The sequence below is a fragment of the Primulina huaijiensis genome, chromosome 11 (assembly GCF_012295235.1).
Source record: "Primulina huaijiensis isolate GDHJ02 chromosome 11, ASM1229523v2, whole genome shotgun sequence".
Lineage (NCBI taxonomy): Eukaryota > Viridiplantae > Streptophyta > Magnoliopsida > Lamiales > Gesneriaceae > Primulina > Primulina huaijiensis.
The window spans coordinates 16,026,534-16,053,992 of NC_133316.1; the positions used below are offsets into that span (position 1 = coordinate 16,026,534).

At 32.0% G+C, this 27,459-nt stretch overlaps 1 long non-coding RNA gene and 1 pseudogene across 1 annotated transcript; both read right to left on the minus strand.

Annotated features, from left to right (window-relative positions):
* Positions 1 to 9,686: 9,686 nt before the first annotated feature.
* Positions 9,687 to 14,516, minus strand: LOC140988424 (uncharacterized; annotated as a pseudogene).
* Positions 14,517 to 18,776: 4,260 nt separating this feature from the next.
* Positions 18,777 to 19,204, minus strand: LOC140988602 (uncharacterized). Its single transcript, XR_012177340.1, has 2 exons — positions 19,029 to 19,204; positions 18,777 to 18,940 (listed from the first exon to the last, which is right to left on the minus strand). It is a non-coding gene; the product is annotated as an uncharacterized lncRNA (long non-coding RNA).
* Between the last annotated feature and the right edge of the window lie 8,255 nt (positions 19,205 to 27,459).

Consider the following 27,459-nt stretch of genomic DNA (forward strand, 5'->3'; position numbering starts at 1 on the left):
CCAGGTCACAGGACTATCAATTTCTTTCTTTAATCCATGTCATTGAATACCATTTATAATAACTTTATATTTATTGTTTATTGAAGATGGTATTATATGGTTTTCATTGCCATAGCCATGTTATTCAAGCCCAAGCTTATGTATATTTAATTTTTATTCCTCGCTTTCTACTTACTGAGTTATAAACTCATTCCAGTTAATATCATGTGATGTAGGTGATAAGAAAGAGTGAAAGGGATTGTTAAAGGTGGAAGAAGTCGTATAGAAAGGAAAAGGCAAACTTTTGGCATGAAATACTTATTTTGGTGTGGTTAATCACTGGTAGTTATAGGTATCATGTATTTTGTAAAAATGATACACATATTTCATGGTGACTTTTGAATATATTTTAATGATAATTTTGAGAATGGTTACATTTAAGGTTTTGTAACGTATTGTTTTCATTATAAGAATTTTATTTTCATTTTGTTTCCTTTAAAATGTAATGCTTCCGCGCATGTTATTTCTTTAAATTAAATTTCATGGAGGTGGTGTTTCAATTGGTATCAGAGCCAGTTTCTTCGGACCATATATGACTTCTTCTACCGAGGACAATCCGGTATGTTTATGATCCTGCATCTATTGATTTTAACATTGAGAAATGATTCTATTTCATTGCCATCGATATCTCAGTGTTTCCTAGCTATGTTGAAGTGAGCTTACGTGTAGGAAATGCCTCCCAAAAGAAAGATCACCGAAGGGGATGATAGGACCCCTACCACGGATAAGACTGCGGAAGTTGTGGACGAATTCAGTAAGCTATTGAAAGAACAAGCGAAGGTCCATGGTGAACAGATTCAGCAGTTATTGAGCATGCATACCCTGACCCAGGGTCGTGGCACTGGAAGGGGTCAAGGCAGAATGGAAAGCACTGAAGATGGTTCTTATGATCGGTTCAGGCAGATGAACCCTCCTGAATTTATCGGTGGTTCTGCTCCACTAGTGGCTCTTGGGTAGGTTAAGTCATTGGAGGCCATATTTGATTATCTGAAGTTCACTGATAAAGATAAAGTGAGTTGTGCTATTTTTATGTAAGTGAAAGCGGCCCGTATTTGGTGGGAAGCCACCAAGGTTACTGTTAACGTTCGTGAATTAAAATGGAATGAGTTCAAGGATTTATTCTATGCCAAGTATTTTTCAAGTGAAGTCAAAGCCAAAAAGGTAAAAGAATTTCTTGAGTTGAGACAAGGTTCTATGAATGTCAATGAGTATGCCCTTAAATTTGAGGAATGATGCGTCTCTGTTCCCTTTATTGCCGAAAATGATAAAGATAAGGGAGAGCATTTTCTTCGTGGATTGAGGTCAGAGATTAGAATGGATGTTCACATGTCGAAAGTGGTCAAATATCAAGGCATTGTTGAGAGAGCATTGCTTGCTGAACTTGATGAACATGAGATCGAGAAGGAGCGACAGTTAAGAAGATAGACTTTCCAAGCGAGAGGTCAAGGGGCAAGTGCTCATGTTCGTGGTGGCCCCAAGGGGAAAGGTAAGATGGAGCCGCGTAGCAAAACTCCGTTGTCTTCTTCTGATCCTGAGAGACCATTGTGTCCTAAGTGTGGCAAGCTACACAAAAGAGAATGTTTGATTGGAAGTGGCCGATGTTTCAGATGCAAAGAATTAGAGCACACGTCACAGAAGTGTCCTCTTACTTCGGATAAAGGAAGAACACAGGGTAGAATTTTTGCAATGACAAAAGAGGGTGCTAATCCTGATTCTTCGGTAATATTAGGTAATATTTTAATATCCGGCAAGGAAGCACTTACATTAATTGACACTGGTGCGATTCATTCTTTTATGTTTGAAGTGTTTATGCACTCTTTATCTGTTGAACCTACTGCCATGCCTTTCCATTTCAATATTTTGTTGCCTTCTGGAGATGAAATTTGGCCAACTTGTATGCTAAAGGCATGTCCTGTACAAAGTAAGAGATTGTTGTTTGCTTATTTAATTGTTATTATGATGGTTGCCTTTGATCTCATACTGTGTATGGATTGGTTGTATGCTTACCGTGCAGTGATTGACTGTGTCGGCAAGACAATGAAGTTTTTAGCCGATGATCATAAGAGTGAAGTGTTTATGGGTTTAGGTTATTCGCCGAGTATTTCCATTATTTCTTGTTTGCAAGATACTAAGTTGTTGCACAAGGGGTGTATTGGTTTTCTGTCTTGGGTATTGGATGTGAGAAAAGAAAGTAATATGCAATTGCAGAATATTGAGGTGGTGCAGGATTACCCTGATGGGTTTGCTGAGGAGGTGCCTGGATTACCACCTAATCGAGAGGTAAAGTTTGTTATTGAATTGATTCCAGGTACAGCCCCAATTTCTAAGGCTCCGAACAGAATGGCTCCTACCGAGATGAAAGAATTGAAGAATCGATTGTAGGAACTATTAGATAAAGGCTTCATTTGCTCTAGTTCCTCGCCATGGGGAGTTCAAGTTTTATTTGTGAAAAAGAAAGATGGATCGTTGAGATTATATATTGACTATCGAGAACTGAACAAGGTAACAGTTAAAAACAAATATCCTTTGCCACAGATTGATGACCTTTTTGATCAATTTCAAGGAGCCGCATTGTTCTCAAAAATTGATCTCCGGTCTGGGTATCATCAATTGAAGGTGAAAAAGGAGGATATACCAAATATTGCTTTTAGAAAGAGGTATGGTCATTATGAATTTTTGGTGATGTCATTTGGACTAACCAATGCTCCTTCAATTTTCATGGATTTAATGAATCGTGTCTTTAAGCCGTTTTTGGATAACTTTGTCATTGTTTTTATCGATGACATTTTGATCTACTCTAAGACACGAGAACTTCATAGTGAGCATTTGAGGACTCTGTTGCAGTTATTGAGGGATAAGAAATTATATGCTAAGTTAAAGAAATGCGAATTCTGGTTGGAGCAGGTGGCGTTTTTGGGCCATATCGTTCCGAAAGAAGAAATATCGGTGGATCCATCCAAAATTGAGTCCATTAAGCAATGGTCCATTTTAAAGACAGTTTCAGAGGTTCGAGGTTTTCTTGGTTTGGCAGGATATTATAGATGGTTCATAGCGGATTTTTCAAAGATAGCATTGCCACTGACGAGTTTGACAAGGAAGTCTATCAAGTTCGAATGGACCATAGAGTGCCAAAAATCATTTCAAGCACTGAAAGATAAGTTGACTTCTGCCCCTGTGTTAATACTTCCTTGTGGTACTGAGGATTTTGTTGTGTATACAGATGCTTCAAAGCAGGGGTTAGGTGCCGTATTGATGCAACGTGGAAAAATGATAGCTTATGCTTCTCGTCAGTTGAAAGACTACGAGAAAAATTATCCCACTCATGATTTAGAATTGGCAGCTGTGGTTTTTGCCTGAAAGATTTGGCGGCACTATCTTTATGGTGATAAGTGTGAAATTTTTGCGGTTCACAAAAGTTTGAGTTATTTGTTTTCGCAAAAAGAATTGAATATGCGGCAGCGGAGATGGTTGAAACTTGTGAAGGACTATGATTGAACCATTAGCTATCATCCTGGTAAAGCTAATGTGGTTGCTGATGCTTTGAGTCGAAAGTCGAGTTCTTTATTGGGTTCCATGATTCAGAAACCATTGTTGCTTGATTTGCAAAGAAATGAGATAACTCTAGTATCTCCAGGTACAGTGGCTCAATTATCTTCATTAGTTCTTCGCTCAACTTTGTTTGATAGAATTTTGAAGGAACAAAAGTTTGATAATCAGTTGGTGGAGTTGAGGAGGAAGAGTGAATTAGCCGAGGTTTCTGAGTTTGGGTTGAATCGTGATGGTTTGTTGACTTTTTGAGGTAGGATATGTGTTCCTTTGGGCGATGACATTCGAAGAGATGTACTCATTGAAGCTCATACAGCGCCATATTCGGTACACCCTGGTAGTACCAAGATGTACCATGATCTTCAACGCCTTTACTGGTGGCCAGGTATGAAGAAAGATATCATATTATTTGTTTCTGAATGTTTAACCTGCCAGCAGGTTATGATTAAGCACCAGAGGCCGGCGGGATTGTTGCAATCTTTACCTATACCGCAATGAAAATGGGAACACATCACTATGGATTTTGTTCTTGGGTTGCCAAGGACTTAGAAGGGCTTTAATTCTATTTGGGTGATCGTGGATCGATCGACCAAATCATCACATTTTCTCCCTGTCAAGACGACCTATTCTATGAATCAATATGCTGAGGCTTATGTTCAAGAGACTGTGAGACTTCATGGGATACCAGTGTCGATAGTTTCATATCGTGATCCAAGGTTTACATCAGAGTTTTGGAAGAGTTTACATAGAGCCTTGGGAACGAAGTTAGCCTTTAGTACGGCCTATCATCCTCAAAGTGATGGGAAATCAGAAAGGGTTATTCAAATTCTTGAAGATATGTTGAGGGCCTGTATAATTGATTTTCCTGGTAGTTGGAATTAAAAATTACCGCTTGTCAAGTTCACATATAATAACAGCTACCGGTCTTCAATCGGCATGGCACCCTATGAAGCTTTATATGGAAGGAAGTGCCGATCTCATTTGTATTGGGACGAAGTAGGTGAAAGGAAGATGTTGGTCCCGGAGTTGGTTCAACATACAACAGACGTTGTGGCATTGATCCAAGAAAAAATGAAGACTGTTCGGTCAAGACAGAAAAGTTATGCCGATGTGAGACGAGGGCCTTTGGCATTCGAGGTTGGTGACCATGTTTTCATTAAGATAGCTCCTCTCAAGGGAGTTATGCGATTTGGAAAGAAAGGTAAACTAAGTCCTCGATACATTGAACCGTTTGAGATTCTTGATAAGATTGGAGACCGAGCCTATCGTCTTGCATTGCCACCGGACTTGGATCGAGTTCACAATGTATTCCATGTTTCTATGCTCCGCAAGTGTCTTCCTAATCCATCTCATGTTCTTCGTCATGAATCATTGAACCTTTTACCTAACTTGAGCTACGAGAAAGTGTCGGTTCAAATACTTGATCGCAAAGTTAAAGTGTTAAGGAATAAATAAATCGGTCTTGTCAAAGTTCTTTAGAGGAATCATGTGATTGAAGAGGCCACATGGGAACCTGAGGAGGAGATGAAACAACTTCATCCGGATTTATTCGAAAGAAAGCAAATTTCGAGGACGAAATTTTCATAAGGAAGGGAGATTGTAATATCCCAACCTTGTATTCTTCTATTGTCAATGATGTTATTCTTTGGTTTGGTGTTTGGGTATGGTTATTGTTTATTCATGGTTTATTCTGGTATTGTTAGTTGTATGGTTGTTTTAAGGAGTTGTTATGGTTGTGAAGGTATAATGGTGGGATTATTATTGATTATTTTGATGGTTGAGTTGATATGATTGGTTCTTGCTTGTTGTGATGTTCATTGGAATGGTAAAAGTATTATTATTGTTTTGGTGTTATGTTTCATAGTTGGTGACGGTTTATGGAAGGGGATGAGTTTTTGTTGTGATGGTTTATATAGATGAATTGATCATGTATTTGGATGGTTTGTTACATTGTTATTGTATGGAATTGGAAAAGGAAGTTTATGGTTTTGGTGTATCAGAGCTGGGGTTGTGTTGTTATTGCGGTGTAGGAGCAGCGCCGCAGTGCCGGAGGAGTGGCGCTGCAGTGCCAAGGAGGAGGCGCCACGGCGCTAGTATCGCAGAAGTGCTACTTGGAAATGCGATTTTGGTCGTAGGAAGGGCCTATATTATTCTTGTCTAGAGGCTTCTACTCACTTCCTACCCTTCTTCCTTCTCATTATCGGTTCAAGCATCTTCTCCCACAAGGTTTTCTCTTTTTCATCTTTTCCACTTCAAGTTCAAGGGCCCTAGTAGATTTCTTGTTTCTCCTACCTATAGTTCCAAGCTCCGAGGTAAGAACTCTTTACTTTTGGGTTTAGTGAGTTTGACGAGTTGAAAGTATAAGTTGGTTTGGTTGATTTCTATGGTCAATGGTGATGATTAATGGTTGATTATGTGTCTTATGTTGTAGGAATCCCTTTGAGATCATCATAGCAACCATTTGCTTCTGGGTTGTAAGTAGAGGCTTTCCTTCTTGCTCACATTATATATATATGTATAAAAACCATGTTTATTGATGGCTAGCTCCTTCCATTGATATATTCTTGTTATATATGTTGTTATATCATTGATCAAGGAGTACCATTAAATTCATTGATAAAAGAGCTAGTAATCCATTGTTGCCTACCATATATTTGTTAAATTGTAGCAATGAAGTTTCTATGATTAAAGTAAAGAATTGATTGTAAATATTAGGCATGTTATTGGCCAATTTCATGATAAAGGTGTATCTCTCACAGTTTTGATATTTATATCAAAGAAGTACATATTACATAGTCACAAGTCACTGGTCACAAGACTATCAATTTCTTTCTTTAATCCATGCCATTGAATACCATTTATAATACCTTGATATTTATTTTTCATTGAAGATGGTATTATATAGTTTTCATTGCCATAGCCATGTATTTAATTGTTGTTCCTCGCTGTCTACTTATTGAGTTATAAACTCATTCCAGTTAATATCATGTGATGCATGTGATAAGAAAAAGTGAAAGGGATTGTTAAAGGTCGAAGAAGTCATACGGCAAGGAAAAGGGAAACTTTTGGCATGAAATACTTATTTTGGTGTGGTTATTCACTGGTAGTTATAGGTATCGTGTATTTTGTAAAAATGATACACATATTTCATGGTGACTTTTGAATATATTTTAATGATATTTTTGGAGTGGTTACATTAAAGGTTTGGTAACGTATTGTTTTTATTATATGAATTTTATTTTAATTTTGTTTCCTTTAAAATGTAATGCTTTCGCGCATGTTATTTCTTTAAATTAAATGTCATGGAGGTGGGGTGTTTCATATACACATATGTACATGTATAAACATATATATATAATTTAATAGCCGTTATTTAGTTTATTAATTAATAAATTCTAGATACTTCTAGAATATTCCATGAGAATTGAGTACATATTATAGTCATTACTACTAATATTATTATTTAGTTAGTAGATTCTAAATTTATTAAATAAATAATTGTGAACTCATTAAAATCCTGATCGACAATCAGACAACACCGATGTACCAAGATTACAAATCTTGTTCGTATGATGAAAACTGAAAATTTCGAAGATCAAAATGTTACCTAATCCATTTTTGTCAGCTACCATTTTTGTGATGTATTCACCAAAACAGACTGTTCTACTCTCCTCATATAATTAGTAGTTAAGCTAACTCCCATAACTTCCTATACATAGAATCAACTTATAAACTCCTTTATAAACAATCAATTTGACCTCCATCAAAAAATCATCGCCGAATTCTACAACTTGAACTTGACTATGTCGACAGTAACACATAATCCAATACTCGTGTGTCCCTCAATTGTTAAGGGATACAACTAGCCATGAGTTCACAACTTTTTGTGATTCAGAATAACATTTATTCTTATTTGGGTTTACCCTGATTTTCTTCATTCCAAAATGTTCCCTATCCATTTTTGTCAGTTACCAGTTTCGTGAACTTCTTCACCAAAACAAAAAGTTCCATTCTCATCATATAACTAGTAGTTAAGCTAACTTCCACATCTTCCAATACATGTAATCAACTTATAAACTTCTTTATAAGCAATCGGTTTGATCTCCATCAAACTATAATCGCCAAATTCAACACCTTGAACTTGATTATCTCAACAGTAACACAGAATCCAATACTTGTGTGACCATCAAAAGTTCAGAGATATAACTAGCCATGAGATCACAATTTCTTGTGATTCAGAATAATATTTATTCTTATTTGGGTTTACCCTAATTTTTGCCATTCCTTTAGTCAACTATTTGATTAAGAATGTCATAAATCAAGTCTGATTGCACCCATCAAATCATTATAAGAGCGTCTAGTAGCATCGCCCCCATGATCCCCTAAGTATCACTGATGATGCCTGCAAGAACCTTAAGTTATAGTTGACGTATAATACAGTCCCTTCAACTCATAGATCACGATCGAATCTGCAACCATTGATATATTGAGAGTTGCATATGAATTCGATAACGATGTGATGTATCTTTGAGTTATAACATAGACATAGTATGTGCAGCTAGAAAAACACCTTTCTTTAAAGAAAATGTCGTGCTCTGGCCAGAGACTCCTTGTAGTTGATAAACGGATCAAAGTGCATACTAGTACGTAGAGATTTTTCATTGTCCTGCGTTAAAGGACTAATGTTGTACAACCATAACTGCAGAATATTCCACTCGATAAGTGATAACAACTTGGACTGTTCGAGAAAGGGTCATTTAGTGCATCATCAAATGATCACTCATCTGTATGAATTGACATCTCCATGCCATTACATTGAAACCTGCTAGTCTCAAGCTCAAGCAACCTTTAGCCTTATTTTAGGCGGCTGATTAAACTAGAAACCTGTTTAGAATATATGGTATATTTCCTAATGAGTTTCATGATCTTACGCTGCGAGGCACACCTCATGGTATCTTTAGTATATTCAAGGGCTTTATTTATGCAGTTTGTATGGGTATACAGATAAAGTGAATGCCAAATTGGATAAAATCGTAAAATATTATTAAAACAAAGATTGTTTTTACATTAGAGCATTTAATGTTCAAGCTACAAGTTGGTTTACTGGACACCTAATCTAACAGTAGTCAAACTCTAGCGCAATTCCTTCAAACTGGATTCACCTTCTTTTTTCCATTCAAATTGGACGTTCTTTCGCGTCAATTGTGGCCAGTGGCGGAGCCAGAAATATGGCTTTGTCCGGGCTAGAATTTTAAACACTAGAATCTTTTAATATTTTAAATTGATCTACCTAGGCTAATATCATATTATTCTAAAATTATACAAAATTTACATATAAATTTTAAAAAAAAATTGCCCGAGTATATCTTCATGTAGCTCCGCCCGGGACTGCAGCAACGACCTAGCAATATGTGAGAATCCAAGAATGGATCTCCGTGAATAACCTGCAAGACTAAAAAAGATACGCATCTCTTGAACTGTATTTGGGCACGACCAATTGAATATGAATTCCACTTTGCTCGGGACGACGTATTTTCCTTCCTTCAAAATTATTTGTCCCAAGAATATTACACTGTCAATCCAAAACTCGCATTTTCTCAACTTGGCGTACATGAAGAGTGTGGAAGCGTTTGTCAAATCAAAAGAGATGACCAAAAACTTATAATTCCCATATCTTATATAAATTATTTATTAAAGATTTTGTACAACTATGATGGTTGTTTTATAACTTTTATTTAGAAAGAACATCGATTAATTGGTTCCCGTGGAGGGCATGACACATCGGGGACACATTCCTGAGACCATTAGAAGACGATCGTTATAGAATGTATTTTTAAATTTATAACTAGTATTTCACCCGTGCGATGCACGGAGTGTTATTTTATATAATTAATTATTGAAATTAGTATGTATGATAATTTGTTTACTTTCTCTATAACGTAAAGTGAAATGTTTATTGTTTTCATATACATATAGATCTTAACAATGAAACACTGAATAAAAGAGCCATTTTTGTATTTCGGCTGAAAATTAATATCACGCTTGTATTAGACGATGAATGATATTATGTGTTTATCAATTAAATTATATTCACATATAAATTTATGTACTATGCACAAAACAATAACTGTAACAAAATAAAATGATAAACATGATACAAACTTTTAATGTGGTTTTAATTTCAATAAATAATTTAAATAAAATACAAATAAACTAAATAGATTATAGATCATACAATTAGAAAACAAAAACAAATTACAAATTTTGAAAAACTTTCTTAAATACAACATTTGTCGTTGAATTTTTCGGGTTGCTATCACTATCACATATCAAATTTTTTAGACCCTCAGGATTCGTAACTCTGGATATAGCAACGTACAACTGACCATGACTAAAAACAGGGTTCTTCAAAAAAATTCATACATGAGACAATGATTGCCTCTGACTTTTTTTGATTGTCATTACATATGATACAATCAAAGGATATTGTCTTCGTTGAAATTTAAAAGGAAGCCTTAGATCAGAAGGCGTCAATGACATTCTTGGAATAAGCACTTTTTGACCTGCATTACTTCCAGTAAGATTTTTTCTTTCCAAAACATGGTTTCCAAGCCTTGTCACGATTAATCTAGTGCCATTTCATAATCCAAGAGAAAGATCTATGTTCCGCAGCAACATAACCGGAGTTCCAACCTTCAAATTTAACTCGTGATTCGGTACTCCAGAACATCTTATTCCATTTAAGAATTCAGGGGTATGCACATCATTCAGTAGATCAACATTTCTATCTGAGTGACACGTCATATCAGAACTTAAATACAACCTTCCCTCTGAATGGTTTAGAGATATCATGTATTCATTTATGGACTGAACGACATCAAGTGTTGGTGCCAAAATAGCTCTTTGCTGAAAATATGCAGTATTGTTGATATTTTTGTCTAAAGACGGATACGTACTCTCAACTATTGCTGCAATAGAATCATTGCGATCTTTGATCAAAAGTTCATCAGGAGTATCTACTGTCGCATAACCGTCATTTTGTTCTTCAATTTCTCCAATTTTTCCATCTCCTAAATTAGCAATCCAATCTGAATTTTTTTTGATTTTAGCACATTCTTCATCAGAACCTAAATTCTTTAATCGCATGTTTTTCGTCAATCTCAAAACTATACAATGTCTCCAAAGATATGAAGAATTGATAGTGGCGTGAACAATATCTTGTCTACTGTCTTTGGAATAACAGACAATATTTGTCGAAAATCACCACCAAAAACAATCGTTTTGCCTCCAAAAGGCAAATGAAGGCTTGAAGGATTGACAAATCTCATTATATCTTTCATGTTTTTATCCAAAGCTTCAAAACAAAACTTATGAGTCATTAGAGCCTCATCCCAAATGATAAGTTTAGATTTTACAATAAGCTCTGCAAGATGACTCCCTTGTTTGATATTTCATGTTGATTAATCATTAGGATTAAATGGAATTGCAAAACGGGAATGAGCAGTTCTTCCACCAGGTAGTAGAAGAGATGCTATACCACTTGATGCCACATTCAAGACAATTTCTCCGTTCGATCTCAAGTATGCATACAGAGTTTTCCAGACAAATATTTTTCCAGTACCTCCATATCCATAAACAAAAAATACTCCTCCCTTATTTGAAACAACTGCTTTCATTATTGTATCATATACACGACGTTTCTCTGAGTTCAAATTATTAATGAGTTTATCATGTTCTTGCGACAAAGATCTTCTATCAAACCGCAACTCATCATGAATTAGTCTATTTTGCGAAGACTGAAAATATTGATCACTCGGAAAATGCATTGATTGGAATTCACGTAAACTCTTTCCATAGCTTTGCAATAGCTTTTCAATATCAACCAATGCATAACTTCTTATTTCATCCTCATTTAATTCCAATTCTACAAAAAAAATAGATANACGCTCGACGGGTGGATCTCTGTATTGAATATCAAATCCAAAAATTCTCCACGCAACCTCACACGGGGAAATATATCTGCAGTCTTAGTACATATTAACTTCATCAACATTTTTCCCTAAACTATCATCATCTGAGCTCTTATATAATGAGGCAGTCACACGATCATGTCCTTTATTTATGTACTTGAACAAATATTTTATAGCTCGAGATTGATTGCACCATTCAACTTTCATATGGGTTCCTTACCGAATTAACAAATAACGATTATGGGGAACAACAAATCTGTTATCCAGATTAACACCATTCTTGATAATTTTTTGCCCATTATCTTTGCGTCTATAACTTGGGTATCCATCCTCATCAATTGATGTCACTTCAACGACTTTTTAGGAAAATGCTTTGTACAACGACCGTTAGACTTGCATGGAGAGTTCTTTCTTGTTTCGCCGCATGGACCGTGCATCATTAGATCTCGTACTGCACCATAATAAATATGATCATTTTTTTCATCAGGAATTTCAGCAGAAATGATGTGATCTATTGCCTCTGCTGCTGGATATTTGTCTTTTTTACATAGGAAAAGCAAAATTTGGGCGTGCGGTAATCCTCGCTTTTGGAATTCCACGGAGCATATTACTAACAATATGAGAATAAGAATTAATTATATTTATTAAAATATATTAATTTTCTAAAATCCAAAAATAGTAGTACCTTATATATAATTAAAAAAACATAAATTTTTTTACCTGCTTTAACATTTCCAAATATTTTATTCTTTCCGAGATCTTTAATCAAGGCATCCAACTTTATTTTAAAGATTCTGCAAACAATATTTGGACGGTCTTCTGCCCTCAACCCATAGTTCTCGGTAAATCTCAAAAATTCTGGCCATTTTGGGTTACATGTAAATGTGATAAACAAATCTGGGTAACCGGCCCATTTACATATAGCCATCGCATCTTGATAGTTCTGAATCATATATCTTGCCCCTCCAGTAAGAGAAGAAGGCAAGATAATACGTCTTCCTTGTGTAGATGTGTTTGTTTCACCATGCAAAAGTGCATCATGAAGACCTTTGTGCATCTCACATCTCAATTGTTTTTTATGCATCCGAACATATGTCAACCTTGCAGATTCAACCATTGTGTATGCATCGACAATGAGCTGTTGAAATAGTCTTCTTGAAAACAAAATACTCGAAGATTCAAAATCTCTATCATGCAGTCGATAAGAAAAAAATTCTCTTAGACTCACCTTTTTTCTTCCTCCAATACTTGATTTAGATTCTGAAAATGGAATATCTCCTCTATAACCATCCTCACCATATGGAAAAAGTATAGGATATTGGAGAGCAAGATACACAGGATTCAACTCATTGATACGTTTAAGTTGCCCCGTTTGCGTTTCTACTAAAATATCTCGGTTGCCCAAAGAATCGTCGAAATCTCCCACAATTAAAGCAGCAACCTCAGAAGCAGATGGAAGATTATATCTCCTTCCGTCCCCACTTCTTCTACCAACCAACTTTAGTTTCACATCGGATCGTCTTTCTGCCATCATTCTTTCTTTGGTCATCCTAAAACACTTGACCAAAACATTGTTTTCATCCAACATTACCTTCAGATCATAAACTATCTCTAAATGCAGATTATTCGTGTCGTTATTTTGTCTGAAAAATGTTTCGCTTAAAAAAAATTTCTAGAACAAAAATAGAAAATATGGTCTATTCAATGTAACATATAGATTTTGAGATATACCTGACAGCAGAAATCCGATTAGAAATTTCGTTTTCTGTGTCGTAAATATACATCTGAGTAAACTTCGGGGATGCACCTTCACATGGAAGTAGGCTTCCGATTAAATGATAATTCTGACCATGAAGTTTAAAAATTGGAGGGGAGCCACCTCGATTTAAACTTGAATCTATCTTCCCTCCCATCGACGTGAAGCAAAATATATTATTGTGATCGGATGCTCTCTAGAAAATCTTTGCTCTTATCACTCACTCCGTTCAATAAATCATGCAGTACTTGAGGAGGTTTTTTTAAAGAAGGAAGTTGTATTTTTTCTTGCATACAACGTAGAGAGTACTTAGGATTTCTAGATTTATAACTTCGACATAACCTCTCTTCATACCAAAACATCGCACCACAAAATTCACATTTGTATGTTGGATCCCCTATATCCCAATAATCTCTATATAAAAAAGGACATTGTTAAATATAAATTGTATGAAAAAAATAAAAGAAAATTTATATAATAACATAACAAAAAATTTAATTATCCTAATTGAAAAATAATAAAAACATAAAATTTAACTGTACCGATTGATGTTAATGAGGTTCTTTTGTCACGATTATTGCAATTGTGTTGACTGTCCGATATGAAAGTTGAATTAATATGAATTGAACCAGATTTTTCAACTAAAAAAAACAAAAAAATAATAATAAATATTATTGACATAATGCAATAAATATGTTAAAAATTATATTTAAATATTATAATATTATTATATCTAGAATGAAAATGTGAATTTTAAAAATAAAAAATTTTAATTAATTATTAGTGTATATTTTCACATTTTTTAAATTAAAGATAAACATTAGTAATAATGTTAAAATATATTCACATTAAATATTTATATTGACGAACATACTTTAATTTATGAAGAATCTTAACAGACGAGATATGAAAATCATCACCATTTGTTAGATCAATAATCTCTGAGAGATTTGTAGTTGAGCTGCTAGGTATTTCAAACGATACATTTTTGGCCATTCGGTTTGATGGATTAACTGTACAAAAAAAATGATAAATATTAAATACAGTAATTTATACATTAGAAAAACTTTAAAAAAGTACTTTATTTAATTAAAAAAAATCATACCATTTGTAATATCACTTAACGGAGATATTAATGTTGGAATCAGTATCTTGACTGAACCATGAAAACTAAATTGTTGAGATACTCTGGCTCTCAAATCCATATTCTCTGTTTAAATATTTACAACAAAAAATAATTAAAATAAATGGAACTAATTATAAAAGAAACATTTATAATGATAATTCACAAGATAAATGTATTCAAGTATAACAAAAATAGTAATTGGTATTTAATATAAATTTGTTTAATAGAGATGATTAACAATAGCCTGTTATACAATTCCATAATCAATTTTGGCCTTGAATTAATTTAACTAAAAAATTTTGCCTTTTGAATATGTCAAATTCCATACATATATTTTAATTCTAAATATGTTAATTAACAATTTTTCCTTGTTTATATTATTTTGCATGAATAAAAAAAATATAAAAATGGTAGTTTATATTAAATTTACATACGATTATTTTTTAATCATCTATATTAATTCGGGAATTGTTGATCTAAGATTAAAGTTGATATATTGAAGAGAAAAATGATTTTATACTATCATTGAAATAAATATATTAGATCTCAAAAATAAAATCAAATTAAAAATATAGATGAAATTTTTTAATTATAATAATCTTACATCTATATATAAGTGTCATTGTATTCAAATAGCTCAAATTTTTTCCTCAAAATTTTGAAAACAACAAATAAACAACTCAACAAAATAAATATTGAAGTAGCCCAACCCAACTAAATAAACCTTGAAATAGCCCAACCCAACTATCTAAACCCTAAAGTGAGTCAATATATACGTGTATGTTTCGGGACTTGTACACATTTTTTCCACACAAAATTAATTCGGGAAAAGTTGATATATTGAAGAGAAAAATGATTTTATACTATCATTGAAATAAATATATTAGATCTCAAAAATAAAATCAAATTAAAAATATAGATGAAATTTTTTAATTATAATAACCTTAATCTATATATAAGTGTCATTGTATTCAAATAGCTCAAATTTTTTCCTCAAAATTTCAAAGACAACAAATAAACAACCCAACAAAATAAATATTGAAATAGCCCAACCCAACTAAATAAACATTGAAGTAGCCCAACCCAACTATCTAAACCCTAAAGTGAGTCGATATATACGTGTATGATTCGGGACTTGTACACATTTTTTCCACACAAAACACAAGAAATAAATGTCAAAGGGTGACTTTTGGTATCCCATTATATCTTTCTACATTTTCTCTCAAACGAAAATATGCCATGATTTCTTCTTTCTTCTTAGTTTTGTTGTGCACCGAAAATCATGGTTTCATTTTGTTGTTTTTCGCATTTTTTGATTCACGAAGAATATTTATATTTTATTTTTTTCCTTGATTTAATTTTATTTTCAGGATTTCGAGATAATAGATCTATCGATGGACATGTAATTTTAGATCTAATTTTTTTTCATCTTTTTCGAGTATTTTATCTTCATGCCGAAACTCATGGAGTGTACAGATGCATACTCGAATTTTTTACCTCAGAAAAAATCTTTATGGGGTCTGATATAGTTAGATTTACCATCGATTTTTCTGAGAAACATTTTTGGGTTTGTTCTAAATTATTTTGACATTTTTGCTTCAGATTCTATTAATTTCGGAATAAGAATTTTCGGATCTGTTAAAGAAAGCTTTAAATCTGAAAAGAGTTATTTTAAAAAACTTTTTTTTTCCGAAATAGGAATATTATAAAACAATGTTTTAAAGCATTATTCATTTTTTTCGAAAAGAATCTATAGATCTGTTTATGGGGCACAAGATCTATTTAGATCTGGTCATGTTCTACCCAGATCTTCATGTTTTTATTTCTATACCTCAGAAAAATTCGATACAGTGACTAATTTATTTAGATCTACTATCAACTTTTCTGAGAAAATATTCCCTACAAACAGATTTCTTTTGTTATAAAATTTCATGAGATCTAATTCAAAAAAAAAATAATTATGGTAAGTAATATATTTGAATCTACATTTGAGTTTTCTGAGTTAAGAATCTATGAATTTGATCATTGTTTCAGATTATTTTGTCATTTTTTCGGATTCTGTAAAATTTTTTGGATAATATATGCATTTTTCGATGTTAACTCAATGATAAATCTTCCATACAATTGTAGAGTTTTCGAGATGAAATATCTTTTTATGAATAAATCTGCAAATCTCGAATAATTTTTTACATGTTATTTTAACAATCATTATTAATATAATTTTGATAATTCGAAGGAAAAAAAAAATTAGATTCATCCTTATTCTATTTTTTTTTATTTCTGCATATTAATGTTTTGATAATAAAGTTTGTTTATCTTGAAGGTGTAACTACGGTAAGACAAACACATCATCAAAGACTGAAAATTCCTTCTCCGAAAGAGTTAAATCAGGGCGGGTACTTTCAGAACATATTTTTGCTAAGAACTTTGGAAATAAGGTATACTACATTTTTAGCCACAAATGCATAAATTTTTTCAATTAATAGCATGAGCAAAAAAAATACCTTTTGTTGGGTCGTCACTCTTCTGTCGCTTGCCCCTTAGAACACTTGATTTTGTCAGTTGCTTCATTGTTGGTTTGAGCCTTCGAAATTTTGCCTTTTTATTTTTTTGAAGATTTGATCTGTTAATGTCGCATCTTTGTTGACGTCTATGATTTTTTATATGAAATATTTTGAAAGTATGTGTTTGATTGTTAAAAATATGAGTGGATGGGAATTGTGATTGTGTTTTGAACAAATTGGATTTCAGTTGAGAAATTCAAACACTTGATTTTGAGAATGAATGGTAGTAGTGTTTTAAGTTTATTATAAAAGCAGTAATCAAACATCTCATTAATGTAGGTATTCTGAAACTTGAAAAAAGTTATGCTAATAAATTTTTTTATTTGAGTTAATTATAATGGTATTAATTAGTCATTTATTATTAGTGACTTTTTTGAAACTCTAAAAGCAACTATATATTTTATTTTTAAAATTTTTAAGTCTCTATTTTGGAAAGATAGTTAATGTTGTATGTTAAGTTTCAAGAATATTATTTTTGGAATAAGGAAAAAGTTAATTGTTTGGCCTGATTTTTTTAATTTATGTTCGATTTATTTGACATCATATTTAATTGAAACATGTATGCCATTTTATTTTTACTTGCCTTCTTGTGTTTTTAACATGTGTTTAAGCACCTACTTAATGCATTAATTGGAAAGACATTTCTTGATTATATGTGAAAAAATATTTAATATGTTTTGGAATATGGGTTGATTGTGGTACCATTTCCCAAAAAAATGTTTATATTTGTTTTGTAGGTGACATCAACCTTCATTTAAACATATGCACTATTTTATATTTATTTGTCGTGTTGCATTTTTCAGTATATACTCAAGTATCTCTAAATTTTAGTAGTTAACATTTTTAATATAACAAAAATTATTATTATGAATTGGATTGTCTTTTGATTGATGGTGGTCACAGTTTTTTTTCACATATGCAAAAAATATATTTAATATTAATTTTATCCACATTAATTATTATAATTATAAATTTTGTGAAGAAAAAAAAGCCTTCATATGAAAATGATAAATTTCTTAACACACAATTGAACAATAAAACTTCATTGCACTAATAAATTCGACAATAACAATATAATTTAAATATCACAAAAGCAAATGTTTGAAATTAAGATAAAAATGTCTCATGAAATCTTAATTCCAAAATAAAACTTATAATAATATTACTCATAGTATTATGGAAAACATATTTCAATCTTTCCCTTGCTTGATGTTAGCTTTGAACTTTTTATCTGGGGTAGTGGATGAGAACTCATCAATAAGTCTTCTCTTCAATATAGAATCATTTAATACATCTTTTGATGGAACTTCTTCGTTTGTAGACTTTATAGGTGTGGAGACTTCATCTCCCGACGAAAGAACCTAAAAACATTAATTTAATTTGAATTTGTACTAAATTCGTATGTAATATATATTTAATTTTGGGATATTTACCTCAACATATGTCGTGTCAGTGTTGTTGAGTTTTGAAAACAAATCAGACTCCTATAGTAAATGAAAATTTTTAACCAACCATATATTAAAATTTAAATAATTAAATCCAAGTAATAGACAATATCATACCTGACTATCAAAAAATTCTCTAGAGCAATTTTCAACAACAGTAGTGTCAGAAATCAATTTAATGACAGTGTATGTCCCATTATATCCACGAATTTGATTGGATCTAACTTCAACTTTGAATATACTATTTTGATCCACTAAATAAACAAAGTCTTTCGGCATTTCTACCGATTTCTTACCCTGAAAATTATATGGATGATTAATATTTTATAAAAAAAATTTAAGTATATCATGAAAAACAAAGAATGAAAACCTGATTTTTCATTTAAGTTTTCAATTCCAGCGCAGTTTTTCTAATAAGTTGAATAGATTCTCTATCCCAAAGTAAGAAAATTACATTTCCAGTACTGTCAACAACTCTAACTTGAATCTTACACCTAGAAAACCGATTAAAAAAAATATTTTTGCTAAATAAATCAGAAAAATGTTCATCACCGATAGCGCCCAAATATGCATAAAACATACCTCATATTTCCTGTAGTATCAAATTTATCACACTTTTCACAGTAAAATTTATCACCCACCACAATCATCTTCTTCGGACATTTTTTACATGACAAATACCACCAACTTTCATGAGATTCAACAGATACAATTCTTGCATAAACCCAAAAACTCCAAACCTGGAAATTGACAAAAAAAACTAAATAACAATTGTATATACTTTAATTAAATCAATTTTGAGTGAAACTCTTATTAATAAAAAGAATATAACAAAATATACCTCATTATTATCTGAAATTTGTTCTATGGTCATGAAAATGTCCTTCGCATTCGAAATTTCATCCATGATATTTGGGGCAGATTGCACTGAAATGGTGCTAATTGAATTTGTTAGGGTCTTGTAATCAGAATCATCCTTAATTGGAAAAGTTATTAAAATTCAGTTACAACAAAAAGATAAATTACATTATAAACAAAAAGATCTAAATTTAAAATACCTGTTTCGAAATTCAAGAAATTCAGCTAGGTTTCTATTTACTATCATTTTGGTGACATAAAACGTACTTTGAACTTGCACTTCACCCCTAAATCGTTTTGCATGACACATTTGAAGAATAACAACAACTGGTTTATCACCGACATTGCCCAAATATGTCATGATTTTGTCAACAAAATTTCCCCACAAAGTACATGGCAATTTGTTGTTTCTAACAAACAATAAATACAGATTTTGAAATGCCAAAAATTACTTTGCACAAATAAAATCTGAAAATAAGAAAAATTGTGATTACTCTAAATCTTCAATGACCAAATCGATAAGTTTTGTAGAACGTCCACTAATTTCTTTATTTTGAGGTGAGTCTCTTGCTATTATTTTCCCAATTACATCTAGAAAGAAATTTAAAAAAACTTGTAAGTAAACATAAAGATGATTGAAAATGTGATAGATCCATAAGTAAATAAATTAAATCAGCTTACCAAAATGTTCATTCTTATCAATGAAATTTGCATTTTTCAAATATCTAAAACTCTTGAATTTAACATAGTTGATGAAAAAGTATCATCGAAAATCTCGCAGACATTAGTTTATTCATAAATATGAGTTTGTATTTATATGTTGTTGTCTTGTATTTCAGACGATTGTCTGCAACAATTACATTTTTAATTGCAAAAAGATGACCTTCTTGGAGAATTTTTTTCATTTTCTGTATGAGGCCTTCTTTAATTGTTGCATGTATGCGTGAACCCTAAAAAAATAGAGAGAATGTACATATTATATTTCACGTGTTTACATGATTTCAATATCAAATACATATATAAATTTGTTACCTCATGATCATGAAAATGCATTCGAAAGTAAGTCCATTGTTTTCATATGGAGGAAGATCGTAACAACGAACCAGCCATAATTTCAACGCCCACTGCCAGGTTGAAGGTTCAACTTCACGAACATAACTGAATAAAGGTGCCATTAGGGTATGAAAGATTAGCTACAAAATGAATTTGAGCACGGTTCTGTATTTTTTTGGATTGGAATCTGGCTGTTGTGTAGTGTGATGATATGTTGGGTGCAATAATTGTCCCTGCTTGGTGGAGCGATCGAACTGTGGTGCTTGAGCTGCTGTGCGGTTTAAAAGATTTGAGTAGCACCATTATCACTAGCTATAACTTTTGGTAAAGCGGCAAGCACTCGGTCCTACAATTGGTATCAGAGCAAGGTCACGGGTTCGATTCTCATTTATTGCAATGAGTGCAATTATTGAGAGAGAGATCGTTGTGTCCAATAATTGTTCATGTTTGGTGGAGCGATCGAACTGTGGTGCTTGAGCTGCTGTGCGGTTTAAACGATTTGAGTTGCATCATTACTATTAGCTATAGCTTTTGGTAAAGCGGTAAGCAATCGGTCCTACATGATATATCATGCAAATTTATATATGTATTTATAGATTAAAAAACTTTAATTTTAAATTAATAAAATGATTTCAACAGAGCACAATTTTTGAAACATGTTTCAAATTTCCAGAATTGATATTTAAATTTTGAATAACAATTTGAATTTGGTTTATAGTTCCCAGGAGAGAATTTAATTTTTGGATTTGAAATTTGAAATGTATTTTAATTTGGTTTGTAATTCCTAGAAGAAATTCAATTTTCAAGGTGCATGTTATACACATAGACATTAATACACAATTATAATAATGAATAAATATATTTAGACATTTATTTTAATATATCTTGTCACATTTTTCGTTTATTTCCATTTTTAGAATATAGTTTAGACGAGAACTTACTAAATCTAGCAGGAAAACTCTGCTTTTATATATATATATATATAGATAGATATTCTTGTTTCGTGTCTACGCGTGCAGTATGTTGAATTTTAATATAAACTAAGAAAATTCCTTGCATCGATCAATACGGAAGCAAATACAAGTCTGTCAAAAATTAAATATATTATATAAGATATCATACACATTACAATACTGATAACAGATAGGCATGCATGCATGCATGGAGGGTTTTATATAATAATAATTATTATTATTAAAATAACTAAATTAAACTATATGATCATTATATATACACACAGGTCAACCATTATATTCCTCGGTAACACAAATTTTGACCTTCAAATTAATATTAATCCACTCTTTTTGTCATATTATATATTAATATAATATATTATCATAAATGGAAGACAGTAGATTTGAAAATTAGAAGGATCCGAGTTAATGATGATTCTCTTTCGTTAATTTATTTAATATGCTTCCCTAGGCGATGACAAGAGAAGTATAAGAAGTTTCTGATACATTAATATCGACGAAACATATTTTTTATTTGTATATATTAATAATATATATTTATTAATAAATATAAATTTATAGATCCCATACAAATAATATGTAAAGGTAGAGTCTATCATGTTATTTGGTCTACAATGGCGTTCTATCTTATATTATAATTAATTTTCACTAATTACCAATTAACGTTGACTCGTAATTTTTTAAATAAAAGTTACTAAATAGAAAGCAAGATACGTGTCTGCATCTCTTCCTTCTTTTAAAAACAAAAGCAACATATTGCTTGAGTTCTTTGTCGGTGATTTAGGAATTTATTGTTTCTCATTTTATTTCGTGATACCAATCTCAATTATTTTTGTAAATTAGGCTGTAGTTAACTTTTAATATGTCTTGTATATGTAATATGAGAAAATTGTAGCAAAAAATAGAGAATATATCAATTGAAGAACAAGGGTTCGTTTCGTCCAATAAAACTTAAAGCTATTTTGGGATAATAGATGTATTTCTTCATTTTTTCACCGGAGTGCTAATCATGTGCTCGACACTTGGCAATATGCACTACTACAAAAACGGCAAACGACAACGGATAAAATCCGTTGTCGTAGCCATTTTAAAACTGTTGTAACTGAGGGTGTTGTTGAAAGTTCGTTCAACGACAACGGTTTTTATCCGTTGTGTAGATCAAATTTGCGACGGATTTTAAAAACCGTCGTAAATAAAATAGCGACGGGTTTGAATAAAGCCGTCGCTAATTCAAAATTAGCGACGGTTATATAAACCGTCGCTAGTTCAAATTAGAACCGTCGCTAATTTAAAATTAGCGACGGGTAGCAATGAAGTCCGTCGCTAATATTGAATACGGTCAGTAATCAAGATTTCCGTAGCTAATTTGTTTCGAAAAATTAAAAAAAATACTTTTAATAATTTAATAATCTAAAAGAAACTAATAATCCAAACTAAAATCGTGTAAAAGAAAAAATTTTTACGTGTTGTTAAGTAGTAAAATCGTGTAAAAGAGAAAAAATTTAAGTGTTTTGAAGTGGTTAGAAAAATTTTACGTGTTGTGTGAAAGTGATAAAATTGTGTAGGAGAGAAAAATTTTAAATGTTGTGTGAAGTGATAAAATTGTGTAAGAGAGAAAAATTTTAAGTGTTGTGTGAAGTGATAAAATGGTGAAAGAGAGAAAAATTTTAAGTGTTATGAAGTGGTGACAAAAATTTTAAGTGTTGTGTAAAGTGATAAAATGGTGTAAAGAGAAAAATTTTAAGTGTTGTGAAGTGTTGGGGAGGAAAATAGATCGAAAATGGAGATGTTTATAGACAGTTTGCGACGGGTTTTGGTTAAATAGCGACGGTAAATGCTAAACCATCGCATATTTTTATTTGGCAACGGTTTGGATTTAAACCATCGCTAAAATTAGCGACGGTTGCAAAATAATTTCGCTAATTTTAGTTACGGTTTAATAAAAACCGTCGCTAAATTTAAAGATGCGACGGGTTTTTTTTAAAACAGTCGCTAAAATTAGCGACTGTTATTTCAAAACCGTCGCTAATTTAAAATTAGCGACGGTATGAACCGTTGTCGTTGACCCTAAAAAAACGCTCAAAGACAACGGTTTTGTAAAACCATTGTCATTGATCCCAAAAACCGTTGTCTTTGACCCCAAAAAGACAACGATTTTTAAAAACCGTTGGCTTTGCCCTCCAAAAGACAACGGTTTTCGATAAAACCGTTGTTAAAAAACATACGACAACGGTTTTTGTGAAAAACCGTTGTCATATGTGCGTTGTTGTATGCAGAATTTCTTGTAGTGATGTTGCATCTGATAATCAGTTATCATCGACATCACGTCAACAATAATCGACACCACATAATTTCTAGAAAAAAAAGACTAAAATTATAAAATAAGTAGATTTATTTTATCAGGACTAAAATTTAAATAAATAAATTACCAAAATAAAAAAATAGGCCAACTCATTGGACCAATTTATAATATTTCCTAGTTTATTTTTTACATATAGTGAGGAAAGTAATAAGCCTTTTTTTAGGTTGGAAGAGGGGAGGTAAGCTCGAACCTGGCCCAATGTCGACAAGGGACATCTACGTTGCAAATAAGAATTTAACCTAATATCTATGCCCTAATAATTTAAAAATAAAATTATAGAGACATAAAAGAATCACAATCCAAAATGAATTTCTATGTCCGTGATAAGTGCACATATGGGTCAACATATTCATTTACTGCCAAGACTTTGAGCCACGAAATGGAAGTGAAAATTAAAAATTGGACCCAATAATTCAGAATGAATACAACTACTCGAAGTATTGCAATTGGTATAATTAAGGAGTCAAAGAATGTGGAAGCACATAGATATGGATTGGCTACCATATGGATTGTAGCATTTAATTGACATTGAAAGCTCATGGATTTATTAAAATTTTAGAAGATAATAATGTTTTTGTGTAGGTTAAAAAATACTAAGACATATATATCAGCACGTAAATTTATATGAAAGATTATAATTTTAAAATCATCAGCATAGTATAATTTAATAACGTTGACAATTAATACAGATTAGGAAAATAATAAAATAATCTTAAATTAATAATAATAAAAATAAAAGTAAAATAAATAAGAGTATAGAACCGAACGCTTGTCGTTTTACCAAAAAATATAGCTGGTAGTGATAGTTATGTAACTCAAATATTTTGAACCGTATAACAGCTCAAATATCACTTTTGGATTGCTTTACTTAGCGGGGACAATTATTGCAACCAACAATTTTTCTCTCAATAATTTCACTTATTACAATCAATGATAATCTAACCTATGATCTTGGCTCTAATATCATTTGTTGGATCGAACGTTTGCCGCTTCACCAAAATCTATAGCTGGTGCTAACGGTGCAATTCAAATATTTTAAACAATACATCAGCTCAAGAATCATGTTTCGATTACTCTACCAAGAAAATATAATTATTGCACTCAACAATCTCTATTATAATAATTTTACTCTTTGCAATCAGTGAAAATCTAACAACTGACTTTGGCTCTGATACTAATTGTAAGACTGACCGCTTACTACTTTACCAAGAACTATAGCTAGTACTAACAGTGCAACTCAAATATTTTAAATTATACAACATTTCAAACATCAAATTTCAATTGATCTATCTTACAAGGACAATTATTTCACCCAACAATCTCTCTCACAATTATTTCATTCCTTGGAATCAATGAAAATCTAACCCGTAACCTAAGAAGTTCATATGTTACCGCTGAATATTTCAAATTAGTCATGTTAGCTTGTGCCATTTACTCCCTTCCAGCTGGGATGCCAGAGTTGTCACCTACAATCAGTTCGATAGACTCTTAACATGTTTTTGTCGATAGTACGTCGATCAGTTAATTTAATAAGAAAAGATTAGTGAAATCCTATTGGTTGCAACTTTCTCCAGACCTCTGGAAAAAACATGAAAAAAAACTCGAATGGTACGATCCCTCCGTCACCTCATAATGGAAGGGGATGATCTCAAAGATCATTTTTGATTAATTATTTGAAAATTAAGATAAAATTCTTATTATGAAATGCAAGCGCACATGGTAAATTTTTATTGTATCTATATCTATTATATTTCGACAAATAAGATCCCGAAAAAATAAGATGAATGTTGTCGCAAAATTTATGTATGTTATAGCATACATCGAAAATTTATCCATCTTCTCTACGACCCAAATATCGTTACTAATTAAGTAATAAAACTACATAAAAAAAAAAAAAAAAAAGAGTGTTGCAATCAATATATATAATCGATGGAGCCAAAGAAAGGGTCGTGAATTTACTTTTGAATTGATTATAGCCCCCCATCCACAAATACATATGTGTATGTATGTGATCCACCACTCATCCCGTCTAACTTTATTAATTCTCTATCCTCGATTTGTTATTTTTTCATGCCAGTTTTTTTTAAATTAAAGTGTGCTAAAAATTTTAATATTGATATTTTTATATTATATATATAAAATGTGATAAAGCCAGGTGCAATATATCAGGTGAAGCACTATGTTTCGATTATTCTACCAAGCAGGGATAATTGTTGTACTCAACAATCTCTCTTATAATAATTTCACTACTTGCAATCAATGATAATCTAACTCCTAACCATGACTCTGATACCAATTGTAAGACAGAGCGTTTTCCACTTTACCAAAACTTATAGCTAGTATTAATGTTGCAACTCAAATATTTTAAATAGTACAACAACTCAAACACCACGTTTCAATTGCCCTACCTAGCAAGGACAATTATTGTACCCAAAAATCTCTCTTACAATTATTTCATTCCTTGCAATCAATGAGAATCTAACCCGTAACTTTAGCTCTGATATCAATTATAGGATTAAGCGCTTGTCGTTTTATCAAAAGCTTTATATTGTGCTAATGGTGCAATTCAACTCTTTAAACAATAGAGTAGCTCAAGCACTTCGTTTATATTGCTCTACTCAGCAGAGATAATTATTACACCCAACAATCTCTATCCTAATAATTTCACTCTTTGCAATCAATAAGAATCTAACCCATTATCTTGACTCTGATACGAATTGTAGGACCTAGTGCCAAAAGCTATAGCTGGTGTTAACTGTACAACTCAAATTTTTTTAACAATATAGTAGCTCAACCACCAAGTTTTGATTGCTATACCTAGCAGGGACAATTATTAAATCCAACAATCTCTCTCCCAATAATTTGACTCCTTTCAATCAATGAGAATTCAACTAGTGACTTTGGTTCTGATACCAATTCTAGGATCGAGCGTTTGTCGCATTACCATAAGCTATAGCTGGTGCTAACAGTACAACTCAAATTTTTTAAAAAATACATGTTAGGATCGAAAATAACAGTTTGGATGGAGTGAATGAACTGTTAAAAAACTATATGAAATAATGATAAACTTAAGTTGTGTTAGTAGATCAAGTCAATATTCCAATCTGTGAAAGTAAAGTGAGCTGAAAAAATACTTAAATGCAGAAACAACTAATGTTATTAAGTAAATAAGATATATGATAGAGTAACAACTCAGTTTACGTGAGTTGACATACATCACAAGTAAGTAACAGTAAGTAATGATGGAAGAATTTGTTTATCAAAGTTCTAAGGCTAAACTTCTATGTTTCTCTTTTTTCTGTTTTCAGAAAGATTTCACTAGAGGATTTGATCGGTATAACAATTTGTACAAACCACTTCAACTGTGTTCAAAAACCCTAATGAACTGAAACTCCTAGCACTCTTTACTTCAACTTGACATATTCAAAAACAGGCTTCTGACATTACAATTGATTCTCACAATACAACAACAGTACTAGTGTATAAAAGATAAGTGAGAATAATTATTTCACAATATTGACCTTAATCAATCTAATGAAAAATTAGTGTGTGTGCAAGGAAAACTTAAAATATTTAAGAGATGTTGTGCGATTTGAATGCTTGGAGAAGATTGATAAAAACATTAGCAGTTGCGAGAGTGATCTTCAGTGTGGATCCATTACTTATTTAGAGGCGTTTGTCCCCAACGTTAATAAATATATATAGTACTCGCATATGTACTGGGTAGTTGAAAATAATACAGATATTGCCATGTGTCTTTGTCATG